The sequence below is a fragment of the Molothrus aeneus genome, chromosome 5 (assembly GCF_037042795.1).
Source record: "Molothrus aeneus isolate 106 chromosome 5, BPBGC_Maene_1.0, whole genome shotgun sequence".
Lineage (NCBI taxonomy): Eukaryota > Metazoa > Chordata > Aves > Passeriformes > Icteridae > Molothrus > Molothrus aeneus.
Window position 1 is genome coordinate 13,061,920 of NC_089650.1, and position 23,529 is coordinate 13,085,448.

A 23,529-nucleotide genomic window follows, 5' to 3' on the forward strand; every position below is an offset into this window, starting at 1 on the left:
GCTACCTGCATAAAGCTGGAGAATAAATATCTCACCACCTCTAGAAATCCAAATTACTTTCCTCCACAGAACCCAGGTTGGCCCAATAATGGCACTTCTATCCAAAGTTTTCAGCCTTAAGTTTCAGCCTCTTGAAGCTGAATCACCATATAGTTCCACTAGATCAACACAACCATCAAAACAGGCAAAATTAATCACATAGAGAAAACAAAAGGATCCTAATGGGTCTTAATGCTCACTGGGGAGAATGATCCTTGTGTAAAACAAAGCAAAGCAAAGAGAACAGAGGCTGCTCTGAGGTCTGTGGAACTGATGTATAACCACCTTCCACATCACAGGCTGACAACTTCTGCTCTCTTGCCCCCTGTCCTCCCCACCCAAGCTGTACTACACAATTTGAGGACTGGCACAGTTCCATATTCTCAGAGAGAGGAACAAACAAATTTTCCCATTTGGGAAAATCCTGCTTGGTATTTGATGTTCCAGAATCTTCTTAAATGAAGCCAGCAATTTATTATAGCTATAGCCAGTGCTCAGATTGAACTAGAGTTGAAAGCTGCTAAGCTTCTTCATTCTTCTCAATGAGAGGAAAATCAGCATTTCCCTTGATTCTGGAAACAGAACTGGCTTATCCACATGACCAGAAAAGCATGTGGTGCTCCCATGAGCAAAGGAAGCCTATGAAGCTGACACCTCCTCCACCCCAACAAAACACAATCCACCTATCTCAAAAAAGCATGCTTTTCCTCATTCAGATTCACCTTTCTAAGAGGCTTCATGTGGGTGACATTTGAAGAGAGGAAGATAATGCTTGGATGGAGACCTGCTGTGCCCAGGGACCTGGGTTTCAGGAGTAAGGGCTGTGGCCTGCCTGTCTGCTGTCAAGAAAGTATCTCTTGATTGGAAAGGAAAGCATGCACTTAGCTAGCACTCCGAAAAGACAAGGTAAGCAGGAGAAAAAACAGAAAGAAAACAGAAAAAACTACCAACAACCAAAATATGTCTAGAAAGGAAAGAGTAAGCAACTCTCTCCTTTGCTGCCCTCCTATCACGGCCCTTTTAATTTCTATGATGCATGTTTCTCTGCTTTTCACATGAGGTTTGACTCTATTTCTCTAGCTTTACAGGAGCCAAGCTACAAATGGATATGATAAAGGTCAACACAAGAGGTGTGACTTGCAACATGTCACAGCCTTTGTAGGAAGCAAATTGGCACCTAAATTACAGGATTTGCATATTACAGTTAAAAAGAGAACTCAATTACTTGCTAAAGCAGGACACATTTGCTATCTTTCAAAACACAACTTCTGCTTCCTTGACCTGCCCACATTTCACCCCTGAGAAGCTGAGAAAAACTCTTCTGTCAAGACAAAATGGATGTCCTTATGCAAAAGCCCCAAGTTAGTTCCTTGTACCAATCTTCTGCTATCCACAACTCCACATTTGCCATTTACACTTTTTAAGATGAGAGATCCACTGCCTTCTAAGGAAAGCTTTTGTGAAATTATCATCCTGCCTTGCACCATCAACACTGTAATATAGTAAATTAGTTTGTAATTGAATTTTTCTTATCATAGCTTTCCCCAGCAAGTTAAGAGAGGCCTTCAGTACTTGTAATTTTTCTTCCCTAGGAAATATTTATAATGTGGTTATCTGTTCTTCTTGAGTTTGTCAGGCAGACCAAGCTCTTTAAGCTGCAGAGCAAACTTTCTCCAGGCACCAGTTTGCTGAAGAGTTTTTTCTTTCCTTTCATTTTTTTCTTTTGCATCTTTTGAAAATGTTGACACCAACACAGGATGCCTTATCCTGGTATCCCCATCATTACCATGGTCTGATCCTCTCAGGCATATGCCTAGGATTTGGTTTTAGACTTTTCTCCACAGAACTACATTCAGAGCTCATCTGCCAATTCCTGCTTCCCATGACCCCCTAAAATCCTTTTTAATCACTGCTTTCCAGAAATTTCCACTACATAGGTTTCATTCATACATACAGAGATAGAAAGAACTAGAACATGCTGTGCTAAGCCACTTGCATCATTATTTTCAGCATTGAAACACGACAGGGAAAATGTCACCCAACCCTATGACACAGACTTAAGACACAAAAAGGAACAGGTGGAAAGAGGCTCCCTGCCTTTTCCTGACATCTTTCCCTGTTTCCAGAAAGGTAGAAAGAGGTCCTCAGCAGCCTCAGACTGTTAATAATTACTCCAATGCTCGGTTAGTAATGACTTTTGCAATATTTAACATTTTCCTTACAGACTAAAGTCTAATTCTTCATTAATTTTTAAAAGAAAAAAATTAAAACGTGTTTTCAGTCTTCAGCTTTAAAGGAAATACTTGAAAGCATGACCATCAGGTTACATTAAAATAATAAAAACCTCTGCAGAAGGCCAGAACAAAGAATCCCATCGTTGTTTTGGATTTTCTTCATCTAGAGATTTTTAGGCAAATATCCCGACAGGAAAGGGGGAGGAGTGGGGCTGTCAGTACTGTATTCAGTGAGTATAATTACACTGAATTAGTGCTAAGGGGTTTAGAGAGAGAGGGAAAAATACTATTCCACAGAGTTAATATAAAGTGGGCTTTCATGTACATACAAACCCACAAGGAGCAAGCTACTGCCTGCTGAGACCCATTTGGGAGCCAAGGGATTGATCGGCCTCGGCCAGCCCTCGCTGCAGAGAAAAGCTGCAGTTGTGAATTACTGTAAAGCAGCATTCACATGATTGATGGGTTTACCCCCACCACCACATTTGTTTCAAAGATCCATTTTGTCCTCTGTGGCCACGGTGTGAATTAACCACACTCACAATGGCTGGCTGCGTTTCGCCAGACCGATCCAAGGTCCCGGAGTTCCTCGGAGCTTTTATCTCATGCAGCCCTGCCACTGGGAAATGGGGAAGGGGTGCTATTGAACACCCAGGCTTCTGAGGAGCACCAGAACATCAACCTGCTCTGCCATCACACCAGCCAGCTCACGCCCAGGGAAGTCTCTGAAGAAGCTCTGCCTCTGATTTCCCCTGCAGTCTGATACTACACCCACTTATCCTTACATTCCAGGGGCCATAAGGTGTAATTATTTCATCTCTTGCCTTCTTAACCCAGTATGTTTTCAGCAATAGATTTCTTTTTCTCCTTTTTCCCAATGAAGAGCAAGAGAAAGCCTGAACTCTGTATCCAGTAAAAGATCCAGAGATTCCACACAATTTGTGATGGGATTTCTCCTCAAGGGTCAATAAAAGTAATTAGGATAGCAAAGAGAATGGGAGAGAACAATCATACATGGGCCCAAATCATGACCAGCTTTTAAAAATGTCCTGAAATGTTTTGAATGGACAGTATGACACAAGAAGCTGGAATTTTTTTAAAGCCCAATCACACGCCTGCTTGGGGGTTAACCCACAGCATCCCAGGAACTGATTTTTCAGCCAGGGATAAATAAATCTATGTCAACTGCAAACTGCACTGGACTCCTCCCAATTCCCTGGAAGGTATTGCACATATGAATAATATTTTGTTTCCCTTTATGTGGTAAATACATTGCTTAAAAGAAAGGAAAACCTCAAAAAGCAAAATAATAGCATTAAATACTATTAACAACATCAAGTTTGCTGCACACAAGCAAAATGTAATCTTCCTACACACAACTCTGCCAAAGCCTTTCACAGGGCATCATTTCATTTCTCTTGCCCTGGTCTTCCATCAAAACATGTCTAATCCTACAGCACTTCCTCTGTATTCACAGTCCTGCTCTAGCCACAAGGATTAAAAAAAAAAAAAAGATGCATTGTTACTGCAGTCCTTGGTGTCCCTGCACTCACACCATTTTTTAATCACTACCTGCAGCATCCACTGCTCCCCACACAGGGAGAGCCATTTTTCCCAGTTCCACCATCCCAATAGCTGTCCAAGAATGGCCCTGGAAAAAAGGGTCTAAGAGCATGACAATGCAGCCTGTTTTCCAATCAACGTTTGGCTGGGAGCTTCCCAGGATGTCCTGTCTAGGTTTGTCATAGCACATCAAAGTGCTCTCCTCAGGTTCAGTGCACCCTGCAATCAATCCTCTTTGGTCCTTTCTTGGACACCATCTTCATCTGCCTTTCCAGCTACGGTAGATGTCCCAGGAATCACAAAGCCAAATGTTTTGAGAGGTCTCTGCCTCTTCAGGAGCCTCCCCAGCTCCAAACCAACCCAGCCTCCAAAGAGGCAGATGCTGAAGTTGCACCAAATGGGGTCAAGCACATTTTAGCCACTACACCCAGCTCCCACTTGGAAATTCTCACACCAAAACGTGCCATAACTGAAAGCACACAGGAACTAGGTCAGTCCCTGTGCACCAAACAACTCACACAAACCACAGCTAGAGCTCAGCTGTCCTGGAGTGACTGGGTTAAAAGATGAACACTCAGTATTCTTGGCAGCAAATAGAAACTGCTCTCAGACAGTCTCCTGCTACCATACATTTCCAAATTTTGTATGTGCACATTTTATTTACCCCAAAGGACAGTGTGTTCCATTTTACAGTGAAAAACTCTCTCAATTGCAGAGAAACTGAGTTGTCCAGACCCTTTTGACTTCTCCTGACCTCGGCTGCTCTGATTTGCCTGTTATACACACATGCTGTGTGCTTTACCACACTGAGAGGGAGAGAGGAGAATGGGATCACTGGTAGGTTTCTCTGGGACCTCACAGAGCTGCTGGAAACCTGCAAAGCACACAGATGGGAAAGCACACCATAAGACAACATCATGGATGCTGCATGAGCTGTGGTGAACACCAGAGTCAGCACTGCTGTGCTAACAGGGCCACCAAATCCCATGGACCAATCCCACCAGACCAAGATGAAGGCTCACTCCAGTCCCAGGAGGCTGGCAGTCCTTGTTTCTCTGTCATATGACAACAACATTCCCACTGAACTCTGATCAGCACACCTAAATTCTTCCCTCCCCCACAGATCCTCTAACCATGCAGTTCAGTGCAGTGGTATCAGCAGCTGGATGTCAAATAAAGGTGTGCTTTATTTACAGGTGTGCTATTCAGAAAGGCCCAGTTATTTCATTTCCAAAGCCTTTGCACAGTGGAGCACCATTTAAACCATTTTTCCTCAAGTTCCACCTAAACAATGATTGACTTTAAATAAAAGCTATTTGTTGTCACTCCTTCATTTGCCACACTCAGAGGCACAGCGGGCAAATGTTACAAAAGCTCCACCTTTAGAAGCAGGAGGTTATCTGCAACCTCAGCTGGCTTCTGTCACTCCTGGTGCTGTGTGTGTCACAGCAAAACCTGTAAGGCATTTAGTGACTCACATGATGACAAGGAACACTAAGCCCTTGTGCCCATGCACAGCACCCTCCATAAAAACCACTTGAGCTCATCAAGATTAGGAAGGAGCTCTTTCTTAAGTCCAGCCCAATCCAGTTAACAGGCTTATATGGAAATGCTGAGAGACAGGGCTGACAAGTGGCAGTGCACCCAACTTGCAAACCCCAGTTTGCTAAAAAGGAAGAACGTGTTGGTGCTGCCCAGCTCAGGCTCACAATTGCCTCTTTCCTCTTCATATACTCCTTTGCAGATGTTTTTCTCTAAATATATGAATTTAAAATTGCTTGGGTGATCTTTGTGATTACTAATCACTGTTATAAATCTTGTTCCAGTAGCACAAAGAAAGAAAAACAACTGCTAAAGACAAGCCCACTTCCTGATCAAATAGCCTTTTTCTTCCTGCTTTTGGCATATGCTTGCATAAGTTGATTTTCTTCTGCTAAAAAGATGCTAGCATGCATCAAAATAGAAAAAAAATGCACAGAGATGTTTTGAGACTGCTTGTTGTGACATCAGCTAGTGATAAGACACTACTGTCCCATCTCTCTCATTCCATCTGTGCACAGGAATGCAACCTGGGGAAAGGGTTGCACATGACCTTCTGCTGAGGAGCAAGCACAGTGGCAGATGTCCAAGCCCTGCCCTCCCCACCACTGCTGAGCATGCAGGATAGCTCCAAAATGAAGGCTAAAACAAAAGCTTCCTCCCTTTCAAAAAAGAGTTGCTTTGGGATTCCACAGTTAAAAGGTAATAACATTAAAGTGACCACAACCTCAACTTACTAAGATTTGATTTTCCATAATAGGAATGAGAAAGGGGAAAAGAGAAGAGAATAAACATCAATTTTGCAAATAACATAAATAATTCTAGGAGTTAAATGAAAGACATTTCAGAAGAATAAGTGTTACTATGAGAAGTTAATATTAAAATAATTTTCTGTGAGATGCATGGAGACTAAGTCAGCATCAGATAAACTGAACACAGACTCGAGGGAAAATGGGTAGTTTGCACAGGACATTTCACTTCTGACAACATGTTTGTTTTCAAATAGTTATCCATTTGCCACAGCTGAAAAGCATCAGGGCAACAAATTAGATGTATATGGGTGTAATTAGCTCACATTTCTAATATCACAAACGGCTTCCTGGAGCACAGTTTGCCTAGCTGTTAATTTTAAAAAACAAAAAACACCCCCCCTCCACCCCCCCAACAAGGCAGGAGCACAAAAATTGTTAGATTATACAGCTAATCTAAATCACAATGAGCCTATATAAAAATATACATTTACTTTTGCATATATATTAAGTTACTTTGGTGGACCTTCAGATACTTCGGATCAGGCTTTTAGTTAAAATGCATAGAGGAAATTCTTCTGAAAAGGCAAAAACATACAATATTGCTCACATACCAGCTAAGGAGGAAGAAGTCAGAAGGACAAATAGGACTTTTCAGGCTTTCCTGGCAGGGTGGTACAGGAGGGGAGAGTTTCCAACTGGAAATGTTGAGCTACGGTTTTGAGGGTGATAATATACAAGCTTCCAATTGAGACCAGGGCTGATCAATGTGAAATAGTTGGTGATCAAATGATGGCGTCACCATTTTCCATAAAGGTGAAAGTGCCATAATTTTTATAAATGATTTCTTGTCAGTGTAACCAACTCACATGATGGCAGTTAGTTTGAAGACTGCAGAAGGAAAATCTACAATGAATAAGCCCCAAGCAATAAAAAAGAATTGATTAAGGAATTAGGGCTGTTTCTAGACTTATTTCTAAAGTGAGGACAGCAACAGTTCAGATACATTTGCATAGGATGTAAACATAGAATTCTCTCACAGTCATTTGAAATCTTCACACCACAGTTACTGCTTGATTCTGGTGTATGACTGGGAGGTCATTATCAGTGCTAAGAGAACCAGGTTTTAAAAATCACAGAATCTGGGAGTCGCTTCTCTCTGTTCCCTGAGAGCCATCCTTTTAAAAAGCATGCCAAGAATGACATAGATATTCTGAAATGATGCCAAAGTGCAATCACTGGTGATATTTCTGGTCAGCCAGATAAAAAAAGAAAAAGCAAACAAAGTTACTTCGCAAACGTAGTTTAAGAATTTATTCACTCACAGAATATCTTTAAGAGAAAGAAAATGGAAATGCAGCCCAAGTGAAACTAATAGGAGAGAACAACTTTGGCAGGTGAGATATAAAATGGAGATTAACGGGTCCGAGAGCAAGGCTGAAGAACAAGGAAGCAAATGCGTAGTGACAAGTAATAAGGAATTCCTTAAGCACACGGGAGACTGGAACTCCAGAAGAGCCAGTGGGTCCTGCAGACTCTCCTGATGCAAAGTCAGAGAGGGCAGAAAGAGAGATTGCACAGCAGTTAAACGGCTTCCCCTGTTTTCACTACAGAGCAGGGAACGGAGATGCATGCCCCAGGGTTATACAAGTGCAGAACTGCCAGACAGAGTTAGGGGAAATAAAAGAAAGAAAATGGAAAAAAGAAACTACTTGCGAAATTTGATTCCACTAAACTGCATTTCCAGAGCTGAGAAAAGTCAGTAAAAGGCAAGTGTAAACCAGTTAGCCTGAAGTGGGAACCCCACAAACTGGAGAAGTTTAAAAAAGCACATTTTCCACAATGATAAATCATAACCTACAAATGACATCCCACTAACCAACAAAAGGGTTTCAAAAACATATACTGGCTATTTTTTACCAGATGTAAATTGTTCAGATTTTCAAAGACTTTGAAAGCGTTAGGAGAACTTTGTCATCTTGGGACAAGAGGTAACTGTCACATTTTCAGTATTAGCCAAGGAACAGAGACTCCCAGGATAACAATAATAAGTTTTTCATACAAAAGGGAGATGTTTTAGCACCTAAAGTCCTGCCTAAAGGATCAGTGTTGTAGAAGGCATTTGTGAAGTATCTGATAGAAAGAATGGAAAACAAGGCCACAAAACACACTGCCAGTGTAATGTGGTGTTAACCAACGGTATGGGGGTCCTTGTTCTCACAATCCAGGCAACTGGACAACAAAACACCAGATAAAATTCACCACAGACATATTGAAGTCTAATGGGGGAAAAAAAACCCTACAAACAAACTATATATACATATATATATATATATATATATATATAGTTATTTATTTATCTGCTTCCACTATACACTACTGAACTACCTTCTAGACATCAAAAAGAAAAAGTTCTGAAGACAGATGATGTCACATCCCTGTGCTTAGCAAAAGAGTCATTTCAGAGTATACAAAACTTTGGAATTGCACTTCTAAAATTGTAAGCTGTAAAATGAAAAAAAAAGTTTGACTGTGGAAATTAAAATTATAGAATGCAGGGTTAAATTTCAACTAAGTGTGATTGCTAAAATAAGGGCATGAATTGTGAGCTTAGAAATAAAGAAACTGAAATATTCTGTTGATTTAGAACTAGGCATGGGGCTGTAAAAGGCTACTGAAAATGAGAAACATGAGAGAATGTGTAATATTTATGAAAGGTGACCTACTGCACTATTTAAATAGAAGAGAGATTAAAGAAGAGACAAGTTGAGGTTATGAAAATAAGGACATTATAGACACATGAATTCAAAATTAAGATTCAGGAAACCTCAGCTATTCAGAGTAATGAAAATTCATCTTCAAAACCTAAACAGATTGCTTGTGGCTTATCTGCCTAGGGGAAAACCCCTTCCAGATCTGTCCACACTTAAAGCCAAGGAAGATGAACACTACTTGCAAAGAGTTCTAAGAAATTCACAATCTGGCTTTTAAGAAATCCACATAAGACTGGTTTTACAGAACTCAACCCCTCCTCTTTCCCATCTTTTACAATTGGACTGAAGAGAGGGGTCCATGCCCAGGGAAAAGCCAGGCCTAACTACAGACTGACCCAGCTGCTGCCACAGAAGCACTTTCTGCCTTCAGTGTTGAGCTCTGCAAGGCAGCAAAGCCGGGAGTGTTGCACAGGAATCTCAGCAAGGAAACCAGAGCTCACTTGGGATCAGCAGCTGCAGCTTGGAAGTTCTGCTACTCCAAAAAGTATTTAGACCTAGAATATATCTTTTAAACGTGAAGGAATAGAAGACAGATATAAATGAGATTAAAGAAATATCCCTTTCATTTCATACCAATCACACTTTCCATCAGGTAGTGAAAACCAAGCTTATTCTCCACTAAGGGCACTGATCAAAGGCTGAAATGTTTTTGCAACAGAAGTTGTGATTGTAAAGAGAGAATAAAAAGAAAGAAAAAAGAAAAAAATATCAAAACACCCTGTCCTGTGAAGCAATTGAAAAGGACATGGACAAGTTTTGGGGGGAAGATGAAATAAAACTTCTATTTTTGTTCAATTCTACAATAATAGTAGGAATAATTGCAAATAACAATTACAAATTATTTCAATTAGTTCCAATTATTTTATAAATAGACAATTTTATAATAACTTATAATTATTGCAACTGTTTAAAATGTTTACAAATACTACACTTAGATTCTAATTCTCAAAGGTATGCTTTGAAGAAAATTTTAAATGGATCAGGAAAGGATAAACTTGAGAAAATGCTCCTTGTTGCCCACTGCTGTATTCTACAGCACTTATTTCTGAGACACCATGACCATAAAAATGCCCTAATGATGAGCATGGACATCACAGGGCATCATGAAGAGCTTACTGTAGCTAATGTGCCTGTCTCATATGTAGGCTAAGTTCTTGTTTCCATTCTCTCAATGCCCTTTAAGTGCTGGAAGTGTTCAGTTACAAACTGGAATTCCACTGACCTGAAATCACAGATTCAGTAACACAAAAATTTCCATTTCGATGAGCCTTAGATTAAATATTTCAACCTCAATTTTTCTTGACTCAAGACAGATAATTTACACTTCACAGATTTCTCCTGCTCTGAGTTTTTTGTTTGTTGCAGTTTAAATAAGACAAGAAATTCCCACCCACAATTACTTGAGATATCTCAGTTGGTAAAATCCCAACTGGAATCAGAGCCTTACTGCACATGCTGAAAGTGTCAATGCATAAAGATGTGAACTTGTCATTTACAGTACATGTTGCACAATTGGTAACTCTAAAGTTATCTAACACATTTTTTGCTATGCATCCCTACATTTTTTCAAGTTTCTCCCAGCAGAGACTTGCTTCTGGGGTGTGTGTAAAGCATGATGTCAGGGCAAAGTCTCTACACATCTCTCTGTGTTCCTCTATAAAAACACACTCCTGCCATACCCACCCATCCTACGGTTGTGGTTAGCACAGGAAAGAGGGGCTCTTATTTAAGGGACTTGCAGACAGAGTCATAAATAATTCAAACTAAAATATAGTACATAGCAACTAAATGAACAAAGTAGATGCTGTAAGATGCCACCTTTATTTTTTAAGCCCTTTTCTTGTGTGGCAGTATTCAACCTACCACTGCTTTCTAAAGCTCTCACCCTTTGGGAAAGCCAGTACAGAGATGCTGAATTTGGGCACAGAGAAGCAGCCAAAGAAAGGCCAGGAACATGTAGGACACCACATGTTCCACCACAAATGAAGAGGTGCTTGTAAATGTTAACTCTGTTGCAAAATACTGGAAGTGCCTATAAATGGTTTTGAAAGCAGCTTCAAAATAACTTTTCTGGATCAATATTATGAGTAAGAACAGGAAGTTCACTTTCCTATCCCTTTTTGAACTTCTGATTTTTTTTTTCCTATCATGAAAGCGTGGCAAATGTTCCAGGTAGTTACAAACAGAGAGAGAAAATGTTCCCCTCTCTCCTGAATTTCTGATTTCAGCCAACTTTACAAAACATTTCAGATGTTAAGCCCAGAAGATTTCTCCCTTCAGAGACAAACCCAAGGGCTGATCACAATGGGAAGATGGAAGCCTCCACCTCTCATCAAGACAAGCACAGAAGCTTCACAGCACTAGGCTGTCCTTCAGGGACAGATCTGGCCAGGGGTTATGCACCCATATGGCCCAGACCCTGCCTTGGAAGGGTATGGTTATCAGCATGGACTGATAGAAGCAGTTTATCTTGGGAAGTGGAGGAGAAACCCAGATCATCATTAGCTTGGCTCTACCAAAAAAAAAAAAAAATTAATAGAAGAGCAGCTCATGCTTAAACAGGTCTCCAGAAATATACCAAGTGAAGCTGCCAAAGGCCCACGGTAAATGCATTGCTAGAAAACTTTTCACAAGAGCTTTCATCCCACCCACTCACAAAGGCCATGGACTGAACACATACGGTGTCATCAAAGAGTTTTATTTCCACTAATTATGTTAAACTTTTAAATGAAGTTTGCACGATCAAACAAAGATTTCACATGCACTTTTACACTTACTTTGTCTAAGTAAATCCCACTGTTCTCAGTGAGGTAACTCAGAGCCATAAAGATGCTCCAGCAATGCACAAGACACACACAGACTACAGCTCAAACTGGAAGTGATGGAAAGAAGACAATGGCACCTCTTAAAACACATACACCTATAATCCCAATGACCACTCAATATTAATGAGCCCAAAATACAAACTAAAACCCACGTCCCATTTAATGACAGACTCTTGAGCTAAACAAATATAAAGGGAGAGGAGCTTGCCTTTTCTTCTTTACCACCCCATAAATACAGTTTCCCATGGTATTTGCAAGCACAGCAAGGACCAAATTCAATGCAGATACCCCTACTTAGGCAGCCCATAATCCCTGTCAGCTCTTTACAAATCCTCTGCTGGTGGACGGTCTATTTGGGATTAGTTCTAGAAGGAAAATGAGAGCAACCTTCAGGCTCCCCTGAACTCTGCAGATCTCTGGTCAAACTGGCCAGTGGATCATCGTACCATAACTAGCTCCCACATGGGTTTCTGATTTGGTTTGTGGGGTTTTTTTTGTCCCTTCTGCTGCATAAATAAGTCTAGAAGAGGAGGAGGCCCAGAGCACAGAACAAGTATGCTAATGCCAACTGCCATGCCAACAGCAATCACACACACACGCCTGCTCACACGCTCCTGCCAAATAATCACTTCAGCAAACATCAACTACAGAGATTAGCAAAAGCGTCTGACAACGCGCAAATCGGACAAGAAACACGGGCTGAAGGGACAGCTTAGCAAAGTGAGGATTTACTAAGTGAAATGACATCAAGTTCCTGAATCAAAGCTTGCAGCATTTTTGGAAGACTGCTGAAAATCCTATCTGTTGGCTAGTAGATTTTTTTTCCATCCAGCCGTCCCTACTGCATATCAGCTGCAGCCAGACAGGCTGCTAATAAAAGCAAGTGACTCTTGCACAAAGGAAAATATCTTTCTGGCCTCTGGGAAGGCAGCAATCCAAGCAAACAACCAGGCACTCAGGTGGCACAGGCTATTGGGAAGCAACCATGGCATCTCAGGGGCTTTTCAGCACCAAAAAGCAAGCTAAATCCTTACAGTAAAAAAACCCTACAAGTTTTGCAGGTGAAACCATCCTAAGCAGGAAAACAACTTCAAATTATTCTGTTCAATGTGATGGGGGGGTGGAGGGAGGCTACTTTTAAACATGGAATTTTTATTGTGCAAACTAAAGGAACAGAGTGTCTTTATACCAGATTTAAGGCAAAATAGCAGAACAATCTATTATCTCTAATTTACTAAAAGATGCTTCACTCCAAAGGTACTTTCAATGAAAGTAATGAGATTTTGCTTCAAGAAGCACAAGAAGAGTCACAACCATTTAGCAGCATAATAGTGCATTTGTGTCTTATTTTGAAGAATTTGTTGCCAAAACAAAGGAGGAGGTACTCTTTCTAAATCTTAGACTGAATTATATATTCCTTATTCTGATGAATATATGGAACTGAAGCTCTTGCTGAAGCATCAACTTTGCCTGAATTATGTTTGGAGGATGTGTATGTGTGCCTGGTTAAATATTAATCTCTTCTAGACAGGAAGAATATGATTTCTAGTGAGCTGAAAAACAACTAAATATTGAAATGAAAGAAGTTTGGTTGTCGGAAAGCAAGATGTGACTTTGTAGCACCATTGCACAGACACCACCATATCAGAACTGCCATTTTTCTACCAAGGCTATTTCTAAATCAATTCCTATCATGCTTTGAAAGACAACAAACCTTCCTTACAAGATCCATCCCTTACCATCTGACAAAGTGCCTAAATAAGCATTACAGAAATGTTAAAATGAGCATTTTGAGACAATGTCACTCTTCCCACTGCTGCTCACATGCTGTAAACCTGCTAAAAAAAGAACATCTAAAATAGTTATCTTTAAAACTAAAGTTTTTGATACAAAAAATACCTTTACACAATGTATTAAGCACATTTTGGATGCTCCTATCACAGAAGAAAAGATGCTACAGACTGTGAGCCTTCTGTTGTTGGCTACAGATGGGTGCATACATTTGCATTGCACTACTAAGGCTCCTTTGCACTTCGAGATACATGATGTGTGAGGAGTAGAGCTAAAAAAATAAACACATGCATAAATGAATCTGTTGTTCTAGTGATCCAGTAGAAACAAGGAAGCCTTAAATGCAGGAGCCATATCATCTTTAAACGGTTATGAAACTAATGCCACTGTTTGCATGGCTCTGAGGGAAAAAAAAAAAAACACAAAAAAAAAGAAAGAGAACAAAACAAGTTCTGTGCCTGATATCCACTGGAACTGAATCTGAGAAGTTAATTCAGTTATTTCTGTGCAGGGACACTCTGGCTTCCACAGATCCATATATATTTACTGGTTGTGTCAATGCCCAAGGAATTCAATTCCAACGTACCCATGGAGTCAAATTATCTGGCTTTTTTTGCCTTTTTAATCCTTAGGGACAGAAAAGGCAACAGGTAGATGCAATTAGCAAAGTCAGATGATGAAGACAACAGCAGAGCTGTCTCTGTGTCTTAAAGAGCTCAGAAGATGAAGACCAACTTTGCGCTCCAGCCCAAGAAACAGCCTAGCTCCGCCTCATAGTCCCGTGCCCGTCTCCACTCAGCTGGACCAGCCTCCCTAAAATATCTGAGCATCAGCCCAGGCGTGCAGATGAGGCTTTTGGAAGGACAGCAGAGCCCATCCAATTTTGTCTTCCTTCCCAATTGTTCTGTCTGGTTTTACTCTTGAGAGGAGAGTTTTTGTACAGATAGGGAATTCCTCCAAAAATATTGCTTGAAGATGGCAAAAAGTGTGTTTCATTTATGTGGTTAGCTGCCTGTCGACCAGTGTCAAAATACAGATTTAGACTGGGGTATTAGAGAATTCCTCCTCTTTCTCTTCCCTCCCCACAGCCATTTGATGATGGTTTCATCCACAACTAAATAGGGGATGCTTACAAGGTCCAAGCTATGCTGAAACTGTGTAGAAACTAATGAGGAAGGAAGATTTTTATAATGCTCTTGTGAAACATTTAATGAGCTCTGAAACAGTGCTGGCAGGCCTCAAAGGAGAAAGGCCCAGTTTAAAACTTTGCAGTTCACTAAATGGCAGTGTGCAGGAGCCCCAAGCACTATTTATTTTCAAAGACTATTTTTATCTGAAAATACCCAACTCCTGTAACCCTCTTCTGCTCTAAAGGTCTTTGCCCCTCTGTTGCAGCTGCCATGCAATCAGTGGCACTTGCCAAGCAATGTGCTCCTAAGGCCCAAAATAACACATTAATACATTTTTCTTAATGTAATGGAACTGGATTTTGCTTCAGATATAGTTAGCTCATCTCCTCACCTCCAGAGGTCATCCCCATTGAAACCAGAATGTGCCATTCTGGGAAGGCCAGGAAGGGCTCTTTGGAGTGGAGGGATGGTGAGGGTGAAAATCCCCTGGCTTTATCAGTAATACAGCTCTCTTTTATTACATTCCCACTCCCCCTTTTCATCTCCCACCAAACTGCCTACAGCTGTGTTCTCTCAATCTTCAGCCTGAAAGACATGAAAAAGCAGCCTGCAAGACGACTGCAGTTTTGCAAAAGTAACTCCCACACATATAGACAAGGAAGCAAATAAAGTTAAAAAATAAGAAAATCATCACAGTGCCACTGCAGAAGGTAGAGCCAGATATTTTGAAATGGCACAGTGGTTCTGTTCCTTGGAATAAAAGAAGGCGAGACATATCTGCCAAGAGTTAGGTGAAGTCCTGCTGACCCTTTCTACCATGGTCAGGTGAACCATTGCTGAAAACAAACTGAACTACTTTAATACTACCACCTGCAACAGGTCCTTTTAAATCTTCAAAGTCCTTATTTTTCACTTGCAAAAACTGTAGGAGCCTGAGGAGAGTCTGAAAAGTATTGATGAACTTGGCATCACAAGATCAGTTTTTCTGGCAACTCAGAACAAGAAAAATATTAAGAAGCAGATTCCATACTGACTGCCAGCTCTTATTTGATGGGTTGGATCAAGCTCATGTTAAAGGCAGTGGGATTAAAGAGATCTTCAGCTGATGACCACTTCTGTTCAATCCAAAATCAACAGTTTGCAAAGCATATTTGAATTTTTAAAAAATTGATACGGTCTTTATTTAGAGCCTAAATACTGCTGACACAAGTAACAAGTAGTCAGTGCTCTGAAATTTAGTGATATACAGAAGATGTGTCTTTTCTCATCTGGTTTCCCTGCTGCTCTGTCAGTCCACAGAGACACTGCCGTACCATTTCTTATGCAACAACTCTGCTCTGTGGGTTATTGTAGTAAAACAAAAACATCCACACTACAGAAGAAATTGCTGGCTCCTCTAATTCCATTTTTCCACAGTGCTTCTGCTGAAGAAATTGATGTCAGACAAGTAACTCAAATTTCCCCGAACTCCCCTCAAACACACATTGAGCACTTGACAATGCCCACTTTTCTATTTTCCTCCCCATGGCTCCACTGGAGAGGACCCTCTGTGCATTCAGAGCAGCACAATGAAGAATGATTTCCAAAGCATTAACTTGGAGCCATTGAGACTTGGATGTTTTCAAAACGACTCTATTGTGCTCAAAGGATTCTAGACTACCCTAGCTACTCTAGAAGAGAGTCTTTTTCCCCTTTCTCAAAACATCCATCCCTTGAGCCATCCCTGGAGTGCATTGTTGGGGCCGATTCCTTAGTGCAGCAAGTTCCATCAGTCAAAGCTCAACAGATACAAATAATATCAGGATATGGATATAAATTAGTGCGACAGACCCTAAGTAGTTTTGACAGGTTTGGTAAGTATATATAGCGACACAGAATGCTATTCCTGCTGTCAGACATCAATATGTAGACAGAAGATTGAGGGCACCATGGAAACTCAGTGACATAAGAGTGGTATTGATTGGATAGAAAACGAGGCTGCAATTTAAGCTTAAGGCTGCCAGAGATGCCAAGAATGGAGAATGACCTCCAGCAGTGAATTTTCAGCATAAGCTCCCTGTGAACAAGGCAGTCCAAGAAGGATAAATCAGGGACAAGCTCACCAGGGATATGGCTCAAGCGAGTGTGGCTCCCCTAAGCAGATGAGAATCACTCTGTGTGTGCACGCGTTACAGTGACCTACTTCGTTCAAAGACAGCATTTTGTATGGTTTATTATGGAGCCCTGGAACAAAGAGATTTCCTCAATTAAAGTCCTGAAATGCATCCTCTAAATGAAAATGCTTTTGATACACTGACCAGCAAGAGGTTGCAAATATCCAAGCAAAGCATACATTGTTAAAGAGCAATTCCCACAGAAAACGCCACAGTTGGGAATGTAGGTAATGAGGGGGCCTGAACAGAGCAGAAGCAATCAGCCATGCCAGCTCCATCCCTAATGCCCTAGTCTTACACTAAAACACTTGTTATACCATAACACTAGATAAATTGTATTTTCCTTGACAAAAAAACCCAACACACACAAGCACACACACAGAAAAAAAAATAGTATGAGTTAAATGAGTGCATTTGCAGAGCTCCTGTAAAGAATTATTTCTAATTGTTATCTAAGGAGTCAGGAATAAGCATTCCCAGAATGACCAAGAAGAAATAGAGGACATGTCAAGGAAGTACCTTGCCAAAGCCATGACCGCTGGAAGTTCACTAAGTAGTAATATTCACATTCGTGGCAGAAAGATTAATCTACACAAAACATCCACCAGTACAGCTGTGTCAGGAAGAAGATAAGCCTCCAAAGTGTCCCCAGTGTCAGGCATATGGTACTGGGATAGCAGCACTATGTTTTGTAATCCTATAGTGAGACAAACCTTCTGCTGGCAAGGATGCATCAGCCAGACTGCATCTCAAAGAACTAGGGATAGACATCTGGGTAACTGCAAAAAACCTGTTTCTCTTCGGCCACTTCTACACTATAAACGAATATTTACCATTTGTAAAAGAAAGGTTTGTTGCTGGCTTCTCTTTCTCCCCACCCAAGAGCTGACTCGAGTAAAGTCGGTGAGTTTCTGTCCTTCAGTTTCACCCAAAGCTTCATACATAAAAAATCACTGAAGAGTTTAGCTCAGCCTGGAGACAGGAGTTTATTAAATCTCCACTTTCCTTCTCCTTAGCAAAAGTTGCTAAATTATGCAGCAGGAATTGGCTTTGCTGCTTTTTTGGGTCAGTTATGGGGGTTTGGGGTTTTTTTTTTTAGTTTGATGAAGTACCTTCTCCATGCACTTCCAAATTTTCTTTCCTACAGCAAATTAACAAATTTTGTCACAAATACACTGGTTCTTTTTTCCCTTCAAACTATGTCTCATTTTCAAAAGTTTAGATTTTTTTTTTTCTTAATTCTTATTCTTTTTCAGGGAGGAAACTGAAACAAACAAAGCAAAACAAACAGACAGAAGCATTAACTTTGTTTTGTAATCAGCTCAAGAACACTGCTCAGAACACATAAAGCCCCAGGTATTTCTTTGTAACAACTTTTACTTACCTTCTCTCTTTCTCTCTCTCCATCCCTTCCCTCCTCTCCCTAATACAGTCACTTACACACATCGTTTATTTCTTGTTCAAAAAGTTGAGCTTTGCTAAAAGCTCAAGAAAATCAGTGCCCAGAGGGAAAACAAGGAAAGGACACCAACTCAAGAGCTGATGAGCCACAGGTAAAATGTTCCTCTGCTGTAATACAAGTCACTGCAAGCAAGCAGGATCTAGTTAGAACACCACCTCCCATAGCTGCAGGGTTATGAGGCAGAGAAAGATTTAACTCCTGTCAGAGACGTTTCCCCAGGGCTCCCTAGAGCCAGCCAGTCTCTCAGGTGTACATCCGAGGAGCCAGCTCCCGAGGGTGCCACCAAGTTAAAGTGCAGTGGCCATTGACCAGCACGGCAAAGCCACTGGCAGCGTGGAGGAGAGGTGCGAGAGCCAAGTGGAAGAGGTAAAAGGAGCAGATAAGCTCCCGCAGGATGAAAACTACCTCTCCCCTAGGAAAAGTTGTACTTTTTAAAAAGGAGAGAAGAAAAGAGGGTAAGGAGCTAGAAGCACCGAGGCTGCAGACCATGAAACACTTGCAGAATAACATAAACGTTCAACAAAGAGGAAACTGTGTTTTCACCATTGTTAACTCAGATTTTCCCCCAGCCTATCCCTCCCGAGGAAGGAGAAGACACAAACTAACGACGGCACTTTTAGATAGATCTATGACCACTTGCTAGATTTAGTTGCTTCACCAGGAGTAAATTAGTGATAAGAAGGCAAAGTTCCAAGAAAAATATCAGCCGAAGCGCTCGGTCTGACGGCACAATTTAAACTCCCGAGTTGCAGCCGGGACGTTCCTGGCACAGGGTAACTGGGACCCGCAGGGGGCTTGCGCTCCGCTGCCCTTTTGTCCTCCCGAAAGGGACCTGCCCGAACCCCCCTGCCGCCCTTCCCCGCCGGCTCCCGTCACCCACGGCCACCGCTGTCCCTCGCACCCTGCGCTGCCATTTAAACGCTCCCAGGGAGCGAAGCGCGGCAGGAGCGCTCCCCGCCCGGCACAGCGCGGCCCCGTCCCTGCTCCTGGGCACTCCCAGACCTCAGCCACCACCTCAGCTCAGGTGTCCCCTCAGGTGCACCCCGGAGTGTTCCGGAGCCGGGGCGAGGACGAGGGAAGCGCTTCCCACCGCGCCCCGGGGGAACAAGCGCTGGAGGCACCATCCCTCGGGAGTCCCCGCCGCTGCCTCGGACTTACTTGGGGCGGCAAAAAGCTCTTCTCCCGCAGCGGAAAGGGGCGAGCCGCGACCGTCCCCGGTGAGCAGCGGCCGCTTCTGCCGCCGCGCGTCCCTGCGCTCCTCACGGAGCTCCGCCGCCTCACGCCCGGCTCCGCTCGCTCTCCCGCCGGAGCTTTCTCGCCGAGATTTTTATAGTGGAGGCAGGGAACCTGATCCGCGCCTTGACTCGGCGGAGCCCGGGCTGCGGCGAGGCGGCGAGAGGAGGGGAGGCAGGCGGGCGCCGGGGCAGAGCGAGCGGCCGCGCTGCCCCCTCGTGTGATGCGCAGGGGCCGCGCCCGCCGGGCGGGTCACCCGCGGGGCAGCCTCGCCCCCGCCCGGGGCTGGGCCGGGCCGGGCCGGGCCGGGCTGGGCGGGAGCGGGGGCGGGACCGAACCGCTCCTCTCCGCTCAGCTCCGCTCCTTTCCGTTCCTCTCCGCTCCTCCGCGGCTCCCCCGGGAGCTGCTGCAGCGGGGCTCGCCCGAGGGTCCCTTGTTAGCCCGGGAAGCTTGCCCTCCTCTTCATCACCCAGGGAGAGGGAGAGGCACCTCGCCCTACAGCCCGGCCGGTGCGGGGCTTCAGCTGCTCTGGCAGGTACAAACGTCCCCCGCAGCTTTTTGCCCCGATCGCCTTTGGCTGTCAGAGTTTGGAGAGCTCTGACTTCGGCCTCGCTGGCTTCCAGCTTGCCATTTTGACCACGGGAGTGATAGGCTGGAAATACTGCTCGGGAAATAAATAAATGAATAGAAGATAAATAAATTTAAAAAGAAAGAAAATAAATAAATAAATAATTGAAAACCCACAGCCGACCCCTTCTCTCTGCCAGCCCCCCCCCACCCCCAGCTTTTAATTTCAGCTTGGCCTAAAAGCATGATGAGAACAACTTTTGCCATGCCATTTCAACACTTTGGGTCGTAGCGGTTGCTGGAGTTGTATCAGGGCTTTCATTTAGGAGCAGGCTTTTCCAACTTTTAGGTTCATTACATCCACTGAATAAGAGTGTTCCCCAATCCACAGCTTAATTTAAAACTACATGGACTTGTTCCAAACTCCAGGCAATTTCTGTGTAATGCCCTCTCCCCAGAGCAAGTCTCTCCCTTCACTTGAAAGACTGGGCCCATTCACTGCTTAGGTCTCAGCTGGGTTTGCAGCTTGCAGCTCCTGCTCCAGGTTTGCACAGAAATCCACTTCAGATTCCCCTCCTGTTTCCAGAGGAATGAGCTAAAAAAGTAATTTGTCTGGCACCGTGCACATTGCATCATCTAACACCTACCATCTGTGACAATGAAAAGCACTGTACAGCCAGTCCCAGAGCAGGCAATTGCACTCACCTGGAGTCCTTCTTAGTAAAGTAAACTAACCCTTTCCATCCACACCTTGACATCTTCTTTTCATCACACAGTTATGTGCTCAGTCCTGGCATGGCTGTTCGGGATTTGCGCCACCAGCACGTTTAATGACAGTGATGTAATTTAAAACAACAACTTCGATTTGCAGTGTAAAGTGATGGCTTGAGGTGGAGAGAATATCCTTCCCAGCAGCTGGATGAGTGGAAAGGAGCACTCAATGGCATTTGTGTTTCAGAGCAGGCAAGGCTGAATGAATGCTTGCTAGCCAGCTTGCACCTTCCTGAGGTCTTCTCAGTGAAATCCTGGCAGCACGGTGCGAAGCACGGCAAGCACCTCGAGAAAGAAACTTTCCATCAAAAAACACCTGGTAGTGGTTGACACTTTGCAGACCCAAGAAATTCTCCATACAACCACTGTAACACGTTTCAGATGATCAATCCTTTCTGAGTAACAAAGTAGGCAAGAGAACAATGGCTCTAAGTTCACCTTGATTGAAACCAAAACATCAGATTGCATCAGAATGGGCCAAGAGGCTTCACAGAAATCTGTTAGCCAAAGCTCTGCAAGCTTAGCATTTTCATAAAACAGTGGAAACTTTGCAGAAAGCAACTGCTTTCCACAAAGATGTGCATGATGTTAGAAGCCTCATTTGGCCTCTAAATTTGGAAGCAATGTCAAGAGTTAATCTTCGACCAAATTTGCTCCCAGATTTTCTCCATACCTAGCTTTTCATGGCTCCAATGTTATTTTCCTGAAACTGAGTTTACATGCACGGAAACTAGTTTTGTGTGTTATTTGACTCAGAATCTCCAAAATGAAACTGCTAGCAAGGTTAGCAGAGTTTCTCAGGGGACAGATCATTGTTCGAAGCACCCATGACTGAAAAAGGGAGTATCTCACTTTTTGATTGCCAAAAAATCAAAAGCTTTTTAATGTTTATATTATTTGTTTCAATGGAACTTTGAGGCTTAACTGAGGTTTCCATTGCAACAAGCACTGTACAAATACAGGAAAAATATTCTTTGCTCCAAATTGCTCACTCTGTTGGATACATTTGATATTAATGGAGCATAACCCTTGAATTTCTTGACTGAACTTTTGCTATTGAGATAGAACCTGTTAAGACAGAGAAGACAATGAGACAGTGAATACAGCAGTCTTGAGAGGACAAATGTAACTTCTTTTGCCAAGAAAAAGGTCACCAACTATGTTATTCACAACCTCAAATGTGCCTGTGGCACTGGTTCCCAGTGGAGAGCAGCAGTACAGCATGGAGAAAAGGGATGAATGGAAGATAAGCTATGACCATTTACTTTCACAGAGATGTTTGCTTTAATAAAAGGATATTAAGGTTGGAGAAGCTTATCTCCAAATCTCTGCTGTTTTGTCTATCCTGAGTTTTTTTCTTAGACAATGATATAATTGCTGCATGATCTCTGGAACTGCAGACTAGTCAACATTTCTTGTGACATGTAGGAAAATCCCTACTGAAAAAATACTTTTCAACTATTACTTTTCTACTCGGAACACAAAGATAACTGAGAAAAGACACTTTGCTCACAAAGATTGTCAGGGATACTTCTCTTTAAAATCCTTAACATTAGTTTACAGCTGCTGGTTCCACTCAAAAAACAGTGGTGAGGAATGGACTGGCAGTTGTAGAAGTCCAGTTTCTGTTTTCACATATCCTGTTTGCTACCTGAAGCAAAAATGTACAACCTAATGAGTGAGACAGAGCTGAAATATCTCTTAAAAAGGAAAACTGAAGGTTAGGGCCAAAACTAGCTGTAAAAGGACCTTTGATTGATGCCATAGGCAAATGGTCTCATAAGCAATCCAAGACTATTAGATCCTCATTAGAATCCCAATCCAATCAGTAAAAGTTTATGACAATTTTGGGGAAAGAAGCTCCCAACTTTAGATACAGTTTTTGCCAAAATAAAAATAGCACCCCATAATAAGCTCCCTTTAATTAGGTGTGTTTTTCCCTTTGAAAAAAGGATTAACACCAAATTTTCTCTTTGGAGCTAGGGTTTTTTATTACTCTTAGGTAATCATTTCACAACCCACCTGAGGGAGACAGTTGGAACTTCTAACAGCAGTTTGCACATTTTTTTCCAAAGATGGCCTTAAAAATTCTGACTCTAAAGTTCAGAGAGCAAGTCAGAGGACAAGGCTTTATGCAGTTTTCTCTCAAGAAGAGCTTCCCTGTTTTTGGTCCCTCTGCTGAGCAGGTTAGAAGGTCAGCTGGAGCTGAGCTTGCCTTGTTTGTTTCAGCTCCACTGTAAATATCAATTTCTTTCCCCGCTCTCCCCAGCCATCAGCAACAGCAGCACCAGGAAAATGTAACATGATTCCAGGAAAGCAGAGAGGAGAACCACACAACAGTTTAAAGGTTTTTTCACCTTTTGCTCCATTGTTGTTCCCGAGCTATTGAGCTGCCAAGCCCTGGCAACTGAGTGCCCTGCATCCCGACTGCTGTGCTCAGATCAGATTTCCATTAGGGATACTGAATTATTTAGTGAATGCATTGAGGATTGAAATCAACTACTTCTGAGCTGTGTACCCTCTCACTCTATCTTTCATTTCAAGCCTGCACACTATCATCACAGAGACTATCAATCTTATAATTGGAGTAGAAAAATCCATGGAGTTCAGAAATAATAATTCATACCTTACTCTCTAACATTAAAGTAATCCAGAGTATAAAAAATCAGATTTCCCAGAGGCATGTGGAAGACGACGGC

At 42.4% G+C, this 23,529-nt stretch overlaps 1 protein-coding gene across 1 annotated transcript in view; it reads right to left on the reverse strand.

The window, feature by feature from the left end:
* The window catches only part of PTN (pleiotrophin), a 77,602-nt gene extending 57,926 nt beyond the window's left edge, over positions 1–19,676 (reverse strand). The window contains exon 1 of the mRNA XM_066551123.1: positions 19,418–19,676. The gene's annotated coding sequence lies outside the window, so the exon portion shown is untranslated. The remainder of the gene's footprint in view (positions 1–19,417) is intronic.
* Positions 19,677–23,529: the final 3,853 nt, after the last annotated feature.